Source organism: Helianthus annuus, chromosome 9 (genome assembly GCF_002127325.2).
Source record: "Helianthus annuus cultivar XRQ/B chromosome 9, HanXRQr2.0-SUNRISE, whole genome shotgun sequence".
NCBI classification, from domain to species: domain Eukaryota; kingdom Viridiplantae; phylum Streptophyta; class Magnoliopsida; order Asterales; family Asteraceae; genus Helianthus; species Helianthus annuus.
In genome coordinates, this window is record NC_035441.2 from 20,262,429 (window position 1) to 20,281,395 (window position 18,967).

General features: G+C 42.2%; 1 non-coding gene across 1 annotated transcript; it reads right to left on the bottom strand.

The window, feature by feature from the left end:
- Nucleotides 1-16,999: 16,999 nt before the first annotated feature.
- On the bottom strand, nt 17,000-17,106 carry LOC118482448. Its single transcript, XR_004868485.1, has one exon. It is a non-coding gene; the product is annotated as a small nucleolar RNA R71 (small nucleolar RNA).
- Nucleotides 17,107-18,967: the final 1,861 nt, after the last annotated feature.

An 18,967-nucleotide genomic window follows, 5' to 3' on the forward strand; every position in this document is an offset into this window, starting at 1 on the left:
GGTTATCTTGAGAACGCTAAATATTGCGAGAACCGTGAGAACGAATGAAAAAACCAATCAAAACTAATTTTTTTTATACAAACCTCATTGTAATTAAGATACAACATCAAAACAAGAATTTATAACATCAAATAATTCATTTCTCATTTCAAGATCATTCTTTTTAGATTTTTTACACATGTGTAAATATAGCAGATTTACACATGTGTAAATGGCAAACTTACACATGTGTAAATTTTCTTTATTTATGAATTCACGTAAATTTAAACGTGTAAATTGAATTTCTAACATTGTATTCGAATAATAATTATAAGTGTAGAAAAAAATTTTGAATTTGAATTGTTTTTGACCAAGTTCTCATGGTTTTTTCATTTGTTCTCACGGTTCTCACAAATATTTAGCGTTCTCATTTAAACCCTCCCCTATATATATATATATATATATATATATAGTGGAGGGTTCAAATGAGAAGAAATTCTTTGTAAGAAGAAAAAAGAAGAAACTTCAACCAATAGGAATGCTTCATTAGACTTCATTTAATATTTGTACTTAATGTAACTATAAGGGTATATTAGTAAACTTACATAGATCATTAATTGGTAGTTTCATCTTTAATAACTAACTATATTAAATTTGTAACTTATTTTTAAGATATATATTTTTCACAAAAAATAAAAATAAAAATTCATTTATAGTGTAGGATAAATACGAGGCGTGTAGGATAAATTACGAGTTGTGTAGGATAAATTTCAATATGTGTAGGATAAAATTCGAAATGTGTAGGATAACTTTTGATGTGTGTAGGCAAAAATATTTAGTGTGGAGGATTATAGTCTTAATGACTAATTAATTAGTCAAACATAATAATAAATGATATGAGAAAAAAACTATTTAATGTTTTACAATTGTACCCTTTTATTCTTTTTCTTCTCAATAAAAATTTCTTCTCAAATGAACCTTCCCCTATATATATATATATATATATATATATATATATATATATTTGTTATTTTCTTTTTGTGTGTGTTTTTCCTTATCTCCTTGTTTTTCGCAGTAGGGTATAGCTTGTTGAATGTCTTGGATCCTAAGGCGGTGGGTGCCATGGTTGAAGCGATCCAAGAAGATGGAAAACCGACATGGTTGGATCAGATTCGTCCTCGTTTTTTGCATCCTACAAACAATAGTTTTGCTGCCTACGCCAATGTTGTGTTAGGTGAAGCTGATGAGGATGACTCTATTGATCCCACTCAGGAGGAAGTTGTTGTTCTCTCGAGTGGAAGTTCTGGCGGATCCTTTGAAGATCTAACTTCTCGTTCCGCGCGTGTAGGTCCTTTCAGGGGGCTGTTAATGAACCTGCCAATGAACCTGCTGATGATGACGTGGAAGTTCCTACTGAGACTGCTGATCAGTTAGAGACAAGAAGGAAAACGAAAGCTGATAAGCCGGAGAAAAAGGAGAAGAGGGTTGAGGGAAAAGCTGCTGGTATTCCTCGTAAGCGACCCTCTACTCTTCCTGTCCTAGATTACGTAGTCGTTTCTGATACATTGTCTGGTTTAGGGACCGTAGAGAAACCTCGCGGGTCTGATCCGGATGACCGTGCTACCCTGACGGAAATGATAAGGAAGAAGGCCCTTGAGGACAAAAAACGAAAACTTGATGAGCAGGCTGCTGCTCTTCTTGCCTCAAAAAAGGCTAAACTCCGGAAGGAAGCTCCTCCTGCACCCTCGGAATCTGACATTGATATGGGCATATTTAGTGGAGATCGTGGTAATCTCTTGGAGGAGATATATGCTGCTTCTGCTCCTACAGGTAAAGGCTTTTACAGTTGTATGTTTTGTTATATGCTCCTCGAGTTATCTTTGATTGTTATGGTTGTTTTATGACAGGAGTCAAGTCAGGTAAAGTGCCGCGCATGGTTGATATTTCAAAAATCACTCCTCCTACTTCTCCTCCATCTAGGACGATTGATCTATCTCCTCCTCGTGATGATCCTGGTAAAAAGAAGAAAGAATATGATGTGACCGCTGAGCATGTGGGTGAAGGTGGTGGTAATGTTGCAGGTGGCGATAATGCGGGTGGTGATGCTAGAGGTAAGGGTGCTGACACCGTGGTGGAGTCTAGTGAAACCACCCCGCGCCAAACCATTTATACCAAGCGCCCTCCGGGTGATGGTGGAGGTGCTACTTCAGGTGTTTCTCGTAGCCCCCAGTTTGAGAACATTCGTGCTGATTCTTGGGATACGCATAACCCGGCTTGTGATGATCTGCCACATACCCCTCATTGGAATCTAACTCGGGGTTCCAGGATGAATAATCTGGGTAACTGTCATGATTTCTTCTCTTTGTCTCTCCCTCCAGCTGAGAGGATGTTCCAGAAAAAACGCAATCGGTTTGAGTTGTTGGATGATCATGTTCGTGCTGGAGTTAATTATTTCGCCACTTCTCAAGAGATTGTCCGCGAGTGGAGATTGATGGGGGAGGAGACAGTTGAGTTTGAAGATGAAAAGAGGGCCTTTACTGAAGAGAAAGAAAAATTCAATGCTGAGAAAAAGGGTTTGCAATGGAGGGTTTCAGATGCTGAGCAGAAGTTGGAGCAAGAGAAACAGGTCAACGTTCAGAAGCAAAAGGACTGGGAGTTTGCCTGTGAACGCACCAATGCTGAAATGCAATCCCAGCGTGAAGCTATTGTCCAGTTATCCGGTGAAAAGAAAGAAATTGCTGAGAAAGCCCAACAAGCGCGCGCCGCGTTTGAGAAAAAGGAGAAAGAGTATGTCGAGCGTATAGCTAAGTTGGAACAACTTGCTAAGCAGAAGGTTGCTGAATGTGAAGCTGCTGAACGTCTTCTTGAAGAGAAAGCTTCCGAGTGCAACGCCTCTGAACTCCTGGTTGAGGAGGTTTCTGCTAATTGCAAGTGGTTGCTTTCTCGCGCGGTGCCTTTGGTAACTTACTTTGTTTATTTTGTTTTCGGTTTTTTGTGAATTCTCTTCTTACATTGCTGAACTTGTCGTTGCAGATTGCTGATCGTATAGTTAATTCTCGTGAGCTTGCTCGCTACATGTTCGAGTTGGGTCAGGCGGGATACAACAGCGGGCGGAAAGATGGGTATAGTGAGGGTAGGGCTGCAGCTGTTAACAATGAAAAGGACTACCACTTCGAGTTCTACAAGGAGGATTGTGGTGGTATATATGTTGCGAAGCGCAAGGAGTTCACGTCTCTGGAGTTTGTTGTTGTTAAAGCTGCTCAGAAGCTATCCCGGAAGCCCGATGGTGTCGCCTTATTGAAGAAAGCGCTTGGTGATGAAGATCACGCGGCTGGAGGTGCTGGGACCAGTCATCCAGAATGAAGGATTCCGGCCTGCGTGCCTGTCACACCCCGATTTCCACGTGTCTCACCGGTGGGCTCGGTGGGGGATTACCGTGACGTAGTTGGCAACAATATAGTCAAACCACACAACATAAATGAATGCACAGCGGAAGCATAAAGATAATATATTTCAACGTTAAGTGTAATATCAAAGTATCACCAAATGTTGAAATAAAATCCACAGGGAATCAATGTTAATAATAAAAGTATTGTTTAACAGACTTCAGGCATCTTAAGCTTGCGAGACTTCTAGTGATGCTAAGGAGAAATCCCAGCCAATTACGCATAGTACCTGCATTTAGTCTTTTTGGGAAAATACGTCAGTTTACACTGGTAAATACATTCAACTGACACTTTTGTAAAATGTTTAATAAAATTGGTTTAAATGCTCAAGGCACAAACTCTTTATAACTTGGGATAATTTATAATCAAATCTTGTAAAGAATTACATGTTACTATGCGTTCGGTTGCCCGGGTCGTGCCGGGTTAAAGTTTAATAGACACACCACATAGCATAAAACCATGGCGGGTAACCAACGGCTACACTTTTATAGTCATGGACATAATGCCGGGTGTACGCCTACACCCGGATGTCGAGGTCGTGGCCATTCGTAAATGCTGCCAAGGATATCCGGGACATGGTCATTAAGCCCCCAAAGGCGTAAAGTCAACAGAACAAGTTTTTAAACGGGTCACATTGATAATACCCAACTACTATTGAGTTGGGGTCAATTGCCCGACCAAGCGGTATTTTAAATACCGTAACCCAAGCCCGTATAACGGAAAATAAGTTAAAAGTATTTACCTTTGCAAGTATAATTCCTTAATTGAAATAAATTGCAGATAGCTTTTACTGGCCCCCTATTCTGGAACGAAGGTTTAAATTAACCTATTAGAATCCTAACGGGTCTTTAATTTAGCCGTAGCTTAGACCGGTCAGTTTCAATGGATAGTTATGGTTTAATCGCGTGAAAGGCGAAAACCGTGAATGGAGTGTCTTCTGGATATTCCGAAATGACGGGAATGTCTTCTATCTTCGGTTTAGGCTCTTCAATGATCACCTGTGCCATGTAGATGACACAACCCTTCTTTAGACATTCTGATGCCTTGAGCATAGTCACTTGCTCAGGCAATCCGTACTGGGTATCTCCCCGAATGGTAAGCGATTCACCAGACGAAGTCTTTATCACCACTTGCTTTCTGTTGCAGACGATTTGGGCCTGGTTGTGAGATAACCAGTCCATACCCAATACCAGGTCAAAACCGGCCAATTTAAAGGGAAGTAGAGATAGAGGAAAAGAGTGGTTCTTAATGGATATCACACATCCATCTAACACAGTGGAGACGGTTTCTATGGTGCCATCTGCTAGCTCTACCTCATATTTCACATTTAAGGTTTTGACAGGCATATTCAGCAATTTGCAAAATTTATGATCTATGAAAGACTTATCTGCGCCCGAATCAAAAAGTACTCTTGCAAAGATATCATTTACGAGAAAAGTACCTGTGATCACATTATCATCTAGCACTGCTTCTTTTACCTCCATCCTGAAGACTCTTGCATTGTTCTTCTTGGCTTCTTCAGGCTTCTTGGCATATTTAGGGCAGTTGCTTTTAATGTGCCCCTTCTCGTTGCAGTTATAGCAAGTTGCATCTTTTATCTTTTTGCAATCCACTGTCTTGTGGTCCTTGTACTTGCATAACCCTCAAGCATACGACTTCGACTGAGTCTGTGAGTTTGATTCGAGTCTACACTTTCCAAAGTGATGTCTCTTGCAATTCTTGCACTTGGGCTTCTCACCAGACTGTTGCCCATCCTTCCTTGACTCCGGCCCTCTCTTGTTATCACCGTTCCCATGGTGCTTCTTGCCCGACCTCCGTGAAGTATCATCTTCACGCTTTCTCTTCTCAGCCTCTTTGTTCCTCAGCGATCTTTGTCGGACCGCATCAAGAGTAAGGGACAAAGATATGTCGGCTACAGATCTAAAGGTCCTGGCCGAGAGGCCTTTACGCTTGCCTTTATTTCGGGGGCTAACCCACCGATAAAACGAGCGATCCTCTTTGGCTCCGGGGTTACCAGATACGGAACCAACCGGGACATCGTGTTGAAGCTCGTGAGGTAAGCTTGACAGTCAAGGTTCGTCATCACCAATGACAGGAAGTCAGGCTTTACCTTTTCAACCTCATGTTGAGGGCAGTAATTCTCTTTGATGAGAGAAATGAATTCCTCCCATGTCATGCTGTATAGAACAGCCTTTCCCGAGGCCTGAACCAAAGCCCTCCACCAAGCCAGGGCCTCGCCCTTGAATGATTGTGACACATACTTTTCCACATCCTTCTCTGCACACCCACTGATGTCCACCACGGTGTCCATCTCGTCTAGCCACGTCATACAGTCAACCGCGCCCTTCTCCCCGGTGAAATCTCGGGGTTTACAAGATACAAAATACTTGTAGGTACAGCCCCTGGCGCGGGATGCATCAGTATACACTCTCTCTTGACGGACACTGTTTTCATTGGATGAGTGATTATCATCGTCCTTTTTAGGCTTGGACGGCGGTTTGCTGTGAGATTTTGAGTGGGTTTTCGGCTTTGAGGGTGGTTTGGATATGGTTCTGCTCCGAGATTCAGTATATTCCTCGTATTGTCGATCCAGAGCTGCCTTGACAGCATTATCGACAAGAGCTTTCAATTCTGCGCCCGTCAAATGAATCTGGGCGTTATCATACTCGTCTTCCTTCGAGTGGCTATTCTCCCCACTAGGATCAGCCATGGTAACTTGAATCTGCTACAGAAGATAACGAAAAATTTATTTAGGAGTTTATTATGGAATTGTCTTTTATGGCAATTCATTAACCATGGTAACAGAGACCCTATTTGGTTAATTTGTTACTCACTTTCATTTATGATTTGAACATACTTATCCTAATTACAAACAATATTGTTATTGGCATAAAAGTCTAGTTACGAGGACGTTTTTATAATATTAGCCGGGATTACAGAGAATCAAGGCATGAAGGTTTGAACCATAGTCCTTTTACCTTTCCTGACAGGGAGTCATAGACCACCACTGTCTTTTGTCTTATATGACACTAATTATGGCCCGTAGGCACGACATCACTAATGGATGTTTTATAATTTGGCCTGTAGGCACTACATCGCTAATGGATGTTTAATAAATGACCATCCTTATTGATGATTTAACCCATGATTTACAAATCATTAATTTGGGCTTTGGAATCCTTAAAAAGATTCTTATATAGGAATGACGCGTGCGATTTTAACGTATCACATCTGCCATGAACGTTAACATGATTACAGAGGTTAACTTGGAATCTGAATCTTTTAATCAGGTCTTACCATCTTGGCCGGATCTTATAAAGACACCTGGCTAGGTTTCACTCTTAAGATTCTTTATTTAGGCAGATTTAAATTTAAAAGGAATGATTTTTGATTTATTTCAGATATAATAATAACAAAAATGAAACTTATAACATAACATTCCATAAACTTCAAATACGATTACACGCTGCCCTAAACGGGACTTTTAAATAAATAACTACCTACGCAGAGGTTTATAGAAAAACAAGTCCACGCAGGGACCAACATAAGATATATGTCCGCACAGGGACTATAAAGATAAGTCCACGTAGGGACTGAAATACGATAAATATCCACGCAGGGACTAAATTGCAAATACAACATTACATAAGGAGACTAATGGTCTCGTTTCTTCCTTCCTTTCAGTAGGTTTGCTAAGCCTTTGAGAAATCCACGATTACTCTTACGTTCTTGTTCGAAGTCTCGTTCCACACGGTTTAAACGGTGGAGTATTTCTTCTTGCTCCGGTGGAGAAAAACGTGGCTGTTGCGACGGTTGCTGAACCGGAGGTATTGGATACCCATGAGCTGAGTAATCTGGTCTCCAAGAGGTTCCATGGAGGGCATTATAATTTGCCGCTACTACATATGGATCGGAATCATAGTTATAGTTGTAGTGTGTGTGAGTTGGCTGCTCAAACGGATTGTACGCCGTGGAAGTGCCGTACGCTGGTATCGGATTGTCATATCCCGAATGGTGGCGGAGGTGGTGCAACTGGTGCAGAATTCACCTCTACAGGGTGACCAGAAGGTTCCCCTAATTGTGGTTCTTCTTCAGGTACTGACGGAAAGTGATTAGCACTCGAGTGGCGAGGGGTGCTGAAATGAAATTCCCCTCCTCGGGTAGACATCCGTGCTCCTGATCTTCTACGCCTTGGCGGATCTGGAATTACTGGTTGAACCGGTGGCGGTGGCGGTGGCGTAACGGCCACGAACCGCGAATCCTCAGAAGGATCCTGTTGTTGCTGTTGATCATGAGGCGAGTAATGATGTGAAGGTGTAAAGTACCAATTACATTGGTCAAACCTCGCCTAGTAACTATCGGGACCTTGATAGGGTGTTCCATGGAAGGATGACCCATCAGAAATCTCGATCGGATGGTTGGGAGTACCCCGTGCAGGCTCGACGGGATCTGTATCCTCGTCCATATCCACTGCATTGTCTTCAGAAAAGTGATCCTCTGGTCCTAAAGGGTTATACCCTATTGGCTCTTGGACATAATCCGCCGGGTAAAACTGTCCTATGAAGAAAGGCGAAGGATCGCCGTAAGAACGGTGCGAAGCAGATCGCTGAAGAGGTATAAAGGATGGTTGAGGGTTATTGGGATTGTTTTCCGAATCTGGTCCAAATGAATGGCGGTATGAGGGTGTTGAGCTATGCGAGGTAGAATGTCTCGCAGGTTCAAAAAGGTTTCTTCTTCGTCTCTGTAGTTCTTCACTCTTTGTACTGAAAGGAGCTCGCATGTTCGAAGGTCCAGCTTCGTGATCATTGTGAGTAATGATCGTTCCTTTGCCTCTTCCTTCTCTTCCTCGTCTGATTGCAGGTGGCATATTCCTGCTTTCACAACTTTAAATAACAATAAACAATAAAAAGACAAACTGGAATAACAATTCGAACTTGTCCTATGTTCTTGTCTAGACTCAAGTATGTGCAATTGTGTCATTGAGATTAAACACTTTAGGATGGTGTTTAATTCACTCAATGTTGGCTCTGATACCAACCTGTCACACCCCGATTTCCACGTGTCTCACCGGTGGGCCCGGTGGGGGATTACCGTGACGTAGTTGGCAACAATATAGTCAAACCACACAACATAAATGAATGCACAGCGGAAGCATAAAGATAATATATTTCAACGTTAAGTGTAATATCAAAGTATCACCAAATGTTGAAATAAAATCCACAGGGAATCAATGTTAATAATAAAAGTATTGTTCAACATACTTCAGGTATCTTAAGCTTGCGAGACTTCTAGTGATGCTAAGGAGAAATCCCAGCCAATTACGCATAGTACCTGCATTTAGTCTTTTTGGGAAAATACGTCAATTTACACTGGTAAATACATTCAACTGACACTTTTGTAAAATGTTTAATAAAATTGGTTTAAATGCTCAAGGCACAAACTCTTTATAACTTGGGATAATTTATAATCAAATCTTGTAAAGAATTACATGTTACTATGCGTTCGGTTGCCCGGGTCGTGCCGGGTTAAAGTTTAATAGACACACCACATAGCATAAACCGTGGCGGGTAACCAACGGCTACACTTTTATAGTCATGGACATAATGCCGGGTGTACGCCTACACCCGGATGTCGAGGTCGTGGCCATTCGTAAATGCTGCCAAGGATATCCGGGACATGGTCATTAAGCCCCCAAAGGCGTAAAGTCAACAAAACAAGTTTTTAAACGGGTCACATTGATAATATCCAACTACTATTGAGTTGGGGTCAATTGCCCGACCAAGCGGTATTTTAAATACCGTAACCCAAGCCCGTATAACGGAAAATAAGTTAAAAGTATTTACCTTTGCAAGTATAATTCCTTAATTGAAATAAATTGCAGATAGCTTTTACTGGTCCCCTATTCTGGAATGAAGGTTTAAATTAACCTATTAGAATCCTAACGGGTCTTTACTTTAGCCGTAGCTTAGACCGGTCAGTTTCAATGGATAGTTATGGTTTAATCGCGTGAAAGGCGAAAACTGTGAATGGATTGTGATTTTGACCCAACAAGTTTGAAGACTTGTTTTATATGGGTATAGTAATCATACTCTGGATTTTGTGGTCAAAACAATATGGTTTGACCCGTTTCGGCTAATTTATGTAAACTAGTTACATAAGCCGAACCGTGCGCGCAAAAGGCGCAACGGGTAACCGTTAGAGTCCTACACTGTTTTCCTAAGTCAATATGCTTTAAAGAGGTTGTGGTATCAGTAGGATACCTTCCATAATGCCCGTAACGAGTTTAAGTTAATATTATGCCCCGTAGGGGTATTTCGGTCTTTTTAAAGATTATAAAAGAGGTTTATGAGTTCTACAGGAAATCTGAGTTTCCCGAACAGTTTATAAAGTCTAAAATACTTTATTTATTAATTAAAATCAGTAGCAACTGGAATCGGGTCAAAAGACCTTGTAGAACTCAAGTTATGGCCGAAAAGGGTATATTCGTTATTTACTGAACCGTTGCCATAACCGCAGGTTATGAGCAGGTTAAAAATAATTAAAAATCTTTAAAAATCTCAAAATATTATTTTACATCAGTGAGTAAAAGGCTTGGTGTCGAAATCCGGGATTAGATAGGCGTTATGCTAATTGCACTATTTAATTACTAAAGTTTCGCAATTTGCGCTATTTAGCATAACTCCTATTCTGGACCTCGGATTGACATGAAATATTAGGGACATGCTTGGAAATCAGTAACCAAGGTTATGATCCTTTCACATGTCCGAAATTCTCGTTCTAAATTAAAAAGGGCGTTACTGTCAACTGTTAAGCATTTAACGGAAATGTGTAAAAGACTCGGACAAACAACGATCCGGCCACAGAGGGTTATACCATCATGTAACCTGGTCCTAAGAGAGTCCTAAGGCATATCTAAATCAAACTTTAACGGGTCAGAACTGAAGTCAATGCAAAAGTCAAACTTTTGCGACTTTCGGCTCCGAACCGGGTCAAAACAGAAAATGGTCGGATCAAACAAGCTTAGACTAGTTTATATACTTATTACCATGTTTTATGAGTGTTCAAACAGGTTACATATCATCTACATTACAGATTATGCAAGAAATCGCAAAATAACATTTCTGTTGACTTTTTCTAAGCATGTTTGACTCGATATTTGAACTAGTTAGAGTGGGAATCAGAGGGTGCCCTTTTAGGGATTTAATGCCCACATGATTACCATCATATAACTATCTTTGATTCGACAAATCACTGGACCATTCGTGATTTATCGCAAAGTCAATCGTTAATTACGACGGATTGACTTTTAGGCTAAAACTATGGAAAAACAAAACCACAAAGGGTTAGGCAACTTACAGAAGCTTGGTGCACAACTTAGAATGTTAGAAGAGTGCTTGAGAGCTCCAGAGATGGTTTAGAATGCAGGTTTGAGGTGTGTTTCACTTATGCACAATGTGGTGCCTTTTATAGTGAAAAAATGGACTTAAGATCATTACACATCAACCTACAAGGGATCATGGATGTTCAGCAGGTGGCCCTGGGTGCTAGGGGTCATGTAGAGGGCGCCCATGCTTCATTTATTGCTCAAATGATCGTTCACAACTTCAAACAACAAATCTGTCCAAAGTTTCTGCATCTGGGACTTGTACGCGGCCCGCATTAGATTCAGGCTACTTGCACGCGGGCCGCCTGAATCTTCATGTCAGGAAACGTATCCACAGGTGGCTCGCGGCCCGCATTGACTTGCTTGGTTTACCCAAGCGGGCCGCCTGAGGCCTGAATTTCAAGATTTTCAAATCTTTTGTCATGATTAACCTGACCTTTCGGTTCCGAAGGGGTAACTTTGCGATTTGGCCCTCGATTATTTACGATTAAGGGCCTCGTGACTTTTACCCGCATTGTTAAGCCACCGGCTAGTTTAATTACTATCCGAAAAGCCTTAACTTTTATTGTTGACGCTTTTAACCCCTCTCATACGAATTTGATCATAACTTTCTCCTTTTAAAACGGAACTTCGCGAAATTTATATATTATTTTCTAGTGAGCGTATTTTACTGTTACAAAGCCTCGGGTTCGTCAAAGGGTCACTCAGAGGTATAAATTAAACATGTTGACACGATTAACCCCTGCATCTCGTAATCTCTCACTTTCTTCCGTGTTTCGCTCCGTACGATCCATGATTTATTCGTTGCATCTTTTAGGGTTACTATACAGTATATTTACCCTTCGTTGACATTTATAACCCTCGAATTTACATACTTCCAAGGTTTGTCAACTTTAGTCCTTTATTTAATATTTAATGCCACGTGTAAACTCATGACACGTGTTAACACATTATTGGACACAAAATTTCGAGGTGTTACAGTGCCGCGTATGGCCTTATATGGCCCTGTAATCATCTGAAAACCTTATGAACAATTTCAACTTTCTTTTGTGTATTCGTTACTTTTACTTGCTTGTGAACATTTAACTATGCATGGCGTGTGTTATGTTAATATTCACTTTTGGCTTTTTGCATGCGAATTTTGTTATCGTCATAATATGTGCATGTATAATTACTTTGATTAGGTGTCACGAATGAATGATGGCGCTGACAGGTTGTGTTGTGTTAGCTACAACGTTTATTCTGTCGTTTATGTGCGCAGGTTGGTTCGTGAATACGAAGTGATCGAGTTGCAGGTCATTGTGTGGACCCAGCTGTGTTCAGCTTTGGGGGCCTTACAATGTTTATTTACCATGCTATCGACATTTTCGTGTTTATGTGGGCAAGAAGTTTTGTTTTGGCGTTTTGTAGGCTTTGGTTGTGTTTCTGACCCGGCTGTGCACTTGGTTGTGACGAGCCATGGAGGTCTACAACGTTTCCTACGGTCGAGCCATTGATGTTTTCGTGTATGCCCAAAGTAATATATGCAGTTGTGACAAGAAATTTGCATGAGATAGAGATAGCCAAACACTTCTTGTATTACTATAAATGTGTTGGCAATTCAGCCGTTGTAGTTACATAACCTTGTGATTGTTTACATATAGCATTTTCTCAATTGTTGAGCGTTCCAAGTTCGTGGAACCTCCTTGTTGTCAATGGTGCGCAACTTATAGGCTCCCTTTCCTAGAACTGCATCCACAATATACGGACCTTCCCACTTGGGCGCTAGCTTTTACAGGTTTTTCGGCATTGGAAGCCTCATTGTCTCTCAGGACGTAATCTCCTGGGTTGAAGGTGCAGATTCGGACTTTGGAGTTGTAGTAATTCTCTAGCTTTGTTTTGTATTTTGCTTCATTGATTGCCGCCATCTCTCTCCTTTCTTCTAGGAGGTCCAGGTCGATCCTCCTTTCTTCTTCGTTATTGATCAGATTCATGGAGAGCATTCGTGGTGACGACAATCCTATCTTCGCCGGTAATACTGCCTCGGACCTATAAACTAAGCTAAACGGTGTCTCTCCGTTGCTTGTTTTCGGCATTGTCCTGTGGGCCCATAATATGCTGGGCAGTTCGTCGACCCAGCCTCTTCTTTTTTCTCCCAATCTTGCCTTGATTCTGTCGACGATGCTCTTGTTGACGGCTTCCACTTGACCGTTCCCCTGCGGGTGCGCAACCGAGGAGAAGGTATGCTTAATGTGTAATTCTTTGAACCACTGTTTAAGGTCGTCTGCGGCGAAGTTCGTCCCGTTGTCGGTGATGATTCTGAGCGGTAGTCCGAAACGGCATATGATCTGTTCCTATATGAATCTTTTGACGACAGTGGATGTGGTTGATGCAAGTGCTTTTGCCTCTACCCATTTTGTAAAATAGTCAACTGCGACTATTATAAATTTGACAGCGCCTGGGGCTTCTGGGAAGGGGCAACCATATCTATTCCCCACTGCTGAAAAGGCCACGCCGTTGTAACTGCTACCAATTCGTTCTTGGGGCGCATTGTCTTGGGAGCATGTCTCTGGCACCCACTGCACTTCCTTAAAGCTTTTACTGCGTCTAAGTGCATTCCTGGCCAATAGTACCCATCATTCATCACCTTTGCTACCACCATTCTCGGTCCAGCATGTATGCCACAGATTCCTTCATGTACTTCTCTTATCAAATAGTTTGCGTCTTCTGGGTCGACGCATCTCAACAACGGCCCGAGGTATGACTTTCGGTATAAGATTCCATCAACCATCTGATAATGTTCGGCCTTGTATTGGATTTTTCTTGCTTCAGCTTTGTTCTCCGGGAGTATCCCAGATTGAAGGTACGCGATTATTGGAGTCATCCATGACGTTGTTCCTACTTGAATGACGCTTACTTCCCTTAGTGGTATTGATGGGTTGCTCAAAACTTCTATGCGTACATCCTTTGCCAGGTGTTGAAAACTTGTAGATGTGAGCTTGCTCAGCGCATCTGCTGGTTTATTCTCGCTCCTGTTGATGTGGTGCACCTTGTAGGAATAGAAAGTTTGCAGCAATGTCTTTGCTTGATTCAGGTAGAGTGCCATTACGTCTCCTTTGGCCTCATATTGCCCATTAATTTGTCTGGCTACTAACATGGAGTCTACGTGCGCTTCAATGTGTCTAACTCCCATCTTGATTGCCAATCTTAAACCAGCAAGGAAATCTTCATATTCGGCCTCGTTATTTGTGCTTTTGAGCTCTAACCGTATGGCGTACGTAAATTCATGTTTGTCAGGGCTCACCAACCAAAGCCCTGCACCTGCGCCGTCTTCGTTAGACGCGCCGTCTGTGTATAATAACCACGGTTCTTCTACTTGTTGTTTTTCGGCTTTCTCCATTGCTTTACATTCCCGATCCTTGTCATCGGGTACTTCTGTCATGAAATCTGCTAGCACTTGGCCCTTGATTGCTGGTCTTGGCCTAAAAACCACATTATGGCCCCCGAGTTCTATCGCCCACTTTGCTAGCCTTTCCGAAATCTCTGGCCTTCCGAGGATATTGCCAATATTGTAGTTTGTTAATACGTGAATGACGTGGTTGGCAAAGTACCTGCGTAGCCGTTGATGTGTGTAAAATGCAACATATAAATCACATCAATTAAGGCATAAAACTAACCCTTTTTGAGTACTAATGTTGGAAAAATAGTGTTTTTGTCTTCCTTTTGTATTTTCAGGATTAAATGAGCTCAAAATCACAAAAGAAGCAAAAAGACAACTAATTCTACCATAAATACAAGAAAAGGAACAAAAGTAGACTGCCCGGACCCTCAACGGCACCTCCCAAAGCAAAGGAGAAGAAACAGAGTCTGAACACGCCCCGTGTCCAGCGAACACGGGGGCGTGCCCAGGAAGCAGCAGAAAAGACAAACCAGTAGAAGCTTCCATTGCCCACCACGGGGCCGTGTCCAACGGGCACGGGGGCGTGGTGAAAGTACAGCAGGCGCATTAATTGTAATTCGCAATTACAATTAATGAAGAGAGAGAATGTCAGACGGGCACGGGGCCGTGTCCAGCGGACACGGGGCCGTGTCCAGCCTTCTGTTCAGCCTATAAATAGAGGAGCTTGGTTTCATTCTCTCTCATCCCTTGGCACACCACCTCTCTCACACTTCATCCACCACCCACCACCACCATAACACCATCATCCACCACCATCATCCATTGTCCATCGTAGAGTGTGTGAGTCGTCTCGGGATCCAAGATTGATCGTAAGAGTTCTTGACAATCAAGGCCATGTTTGCCTAAGTCTCTTACATCACTTGGTGAAGACAAGTGTTTAGTATAATACTTTTTATTTTTAATCTTTTGCACTTTTTATTTGGTTTTGTTTAATGACTTTAATAACTAGTTACTTATGTTGAAGGTGATCTTTCCTTATCGTTTGTCCGTGGTGTCTTGGCATTATTTTACTGTCTATATAAAATAAAAGATTTTCACCATTCATATCTCCACGGTCTATATGGAGGTATGTTGGCTACCTGGTCGGGGGTTAAGGGAACGGTTTGGTAAGGGTCTTGCCCTTGTTCAGCGTTTAGAGGTCCTGCTTGGGACCTGGGTCAAATTTAGTAGGATCTCCTTCAATGCCCATAGGTATTGGATGGCGGGGATCCAAACTCTTTGACCCCCTCATAAGTTAACTACTATTAATACTATAACCCGGCTATTTAGGACTGTATCCCTGCTGACTCAGACTACTTAGCCGAGGGTAACGTCACCGCCAAAAGCGGGGCCTACCACAATTTGCATTAATAACTTAATTCATTATCTTTCAATAATCCGACCCTTTAGGATTGTATCCTTGCTGACTCAAACTACTGGGTTGAGGGTAACGTCGCCTTCAAAAGAGGGGCCTACTACAATAACTAAGATAATCTCTTAAACAAGTGCAAAAGTGCAAAAATAATCAAAGGTTATACTAATACACGTGTCGGATCCAAGTGATTCATCTTGTCTATCTGTTTTTATTTTATTTTTATTTTCAGCATTTAGTTAGTTTTTATTTTTCTTAGTTTAAAACATTTTTCCAACTTTTTGATTTGATTAGACATTGAGGATAAACCGGTATTAAAAGCTCTTGTGTCCTTGGACGACCTCGGTATCTTACCAACACTATACTACGTCCACGATGGGTGCACTTGCCCATATGTGTGTTTAGTGTTAGTGAATATCGTGTTTTATAAATTTAAAACTTGGCTAAAAGTGTAAAAGAAAAGGGGCTTAAATACTCATTAAAAATATAACACACTTCACGCACATCAAGTTTTTGGCGCCGTTGCCGGGGACACAAGGATTTTAAGAAAGTTAGGAATCAGCGGCCTAATCATATTTTTATTTTTCTTTAATTTTTTAGGTTTTTTTTTAGTTTTTCAGCTTCTGCAGAGCTCAGCACGGGGCTGTGCCTGGTTGGACACGGGCCGTGCTCAGCATCGTTACTGGCAGTTTTTGTTTTTCAAGTTACAGAAGGCTGACCACGGGGCCGTGCCGGTGCAACACGGGGCCGTGTCCAACTTCCAGTAACTGGGATCTGAAAAACAATCACTGTAATTCCGACCACGGGGCCGTGTTCGCTCAACACGGGGCCGTGGTGAACATTCTGACCAACATTCTTTTCTGTTTTTATTGCAGGACTTGGAACCCGACGCCAACCTCACGTAGTGCATGAACTCCAGTTCCAATAAAGACATAAAAGAACCATTAGAAGAACCCGAACGCTTTCTCAGAAAAAGGTTAAAAGCCAAAAACCAAGAGAAGGTTTCGGGTGATCCACCTCCAATGGCGGACCAACGTACCCTTTTGGATTATCTACGGCCCACCGTAGGTAATCTAGGCGCCGCTATCAATGCTCCGAATGTCGAAGCCAATAACTTCGAGCTTCGACCGCATTTGATACAAATGCTCCAAAACTCCGCAACCTTCCACGGGCTTGCGGACGAGGATCCCCATCTACATATAACTAATTTCTTAGAAATATGTGATACCTTTCGGATCAATGGAGCATCAAACGAGGCCATCCGCCTCCGTATGTTTCCATTCTCACTAAAAGACCGAGCGAAAGCTTGGCTCAACGCCCTCCCAGCTGGTTCGGTAAACACCTGGGATGAACTAGCCCAAAAATTTCTATATAAGTATTTCCCTCCTACTAAAACTGCTAAATTAATGACTGAAATTAATACATACTCACAAGAGGAGGGGGAATCCTTATATGAAACTTGGGAAAGGTTCAAGGAGCTATTACGCAAGTGTCCCCATCACGGCCTCGCAATATGGCAACAAGTATCCACTTTCTACAATGGATTGTTGCCACACACTAGGCAGACACTTGATTCTAGCTCCGGGGGACTTTTAGGTAACCGACGCCCACATGAAATATATAATCAGATTGAGGAAATTGCTCAAACCAATTTTCAATGGCACACCCCCCGGGGAAATAAGTCTATCGCCCCGGGCGCCCATAAGGTCGACGAAAGCACTTCTTTACAAGCCCAAATCGAGGCCCTTTCTTCAAAAATAAAAAAATTAGAAATGACAAAAACCGTCTCGGTTATGGCTTGTGAAGGGTGTGGTGGGTCACATGAAAATTGGAGTTGCATGAAAGAAACGGACGATCAACAAGAAATGGTAAACTACATTGATAATAGACCTAGGCCGTCAGGTCCTCCAACGGGAACTTACAACCAAGGATGGCGAAACCACCCAAACCTTGGTTGGAGGGAACCCGGCAATAGTAGTAACCAACAAACCCAACGAACAAACTTTCAGCAATCAAGAAATGAGTCACAAAATTTCACTCAACAACAAGGTGGACGAGAAAGGCTCGAAGATACTATATCTCGCCTCGTCTCTGACACTGATAAGAAAAACTCGGAAAGATTTCTACAATTAGAGTCTAATTTTAGGAATCAACAAGCTAGCATTCAAAACATAGAAAAACAAATAAATCAAATAGCTCAAAACTTTTCCGAGAGACCGCAAGGCGTATTACCTAGCAATACCGAAACAAACCCAAAGGCGCAAGTTCACCTCATCACACTACGAAACCGCACCGTAGGGCCTGCAGAAGTACCGCCACCTACGGAAGAAACGATGCCAACACCTCTGCAGGAAAAGAACTCTCCTCCATCACCAGAGCCTACCAAGGCTCCTCGAGTTCCGTACCCCGGTAGGTTAATTCGTCAAAAGACCAATGAGCAATTCGCAAAATTCGAAAGTCTGTTAAAACAGTTGCATGTCAATATTCCTTTTATCGAAGTCCTAACCCAAATGCCCAAATACTCTAAATTTATGAGGGACTTCCTTACCCATAAAAAGAAAGTTGAAAATTTGCAATTAGTTAATTTAGGCGAAGAATGCCCTGCCCTCGTACTCAATAAACTACCCCAAAAGAAAATCGATCCCGGAAGTTTAACGATTCCATGCTCAATAGGGGAATCACCCGTTCGCAATGCCTTGGCTGACCTAGGGGCTAGCATTAACCTCATGCCCTCATCAATATTCAAAAGGCTTGGCTTGGGAACCACGAGCCCTACAAAAATAAGCATACAACTCGCTGATCGATCCGTCAAGTTCCCACAAGGTGTCATGGAGAATGTCTTGGTAAGGGTAAGCAGATTCGTTTATCCAGTTGACTTTGTCATACTCGATATGGAAGAAGACACCGAGGTCCCCCTTATACTAGGGAGACCCTTCCTTGCCACGGCACAAGCAGTGGTAGACATGAATAACGGGACAATCACTTTGAGGTATGGGGGTGATGAGGTGAAGTTCGGAGTTGGGAGAAGAATAGAGGACGACGACCCAGCCAATTACATGAAGGTTATTGATTCGAGCCTGGATGCCGCTCTCCGACGGTGTAACATGGGAAGCCAGGCATCCCACTCAGAAGATATATAACCTCGACTCGGGTCTAGCCAAGGACCCTTATAAACGTGGCGCACCACGGAGGCATTCCGCGGAACTATCCTTAGTTTAGTTTAATCTTTTAGTTTTTGCAGAATAAAACACACTCATGGTGGTAATGGATGAAAAAGGGAACGAAAAAAAAATGGAACTATGCAAGAAGAACAGAGCAACCCGACAAAAATCTCCATCACAGAAGGCTCAACACGGGCCGTGCCCAAC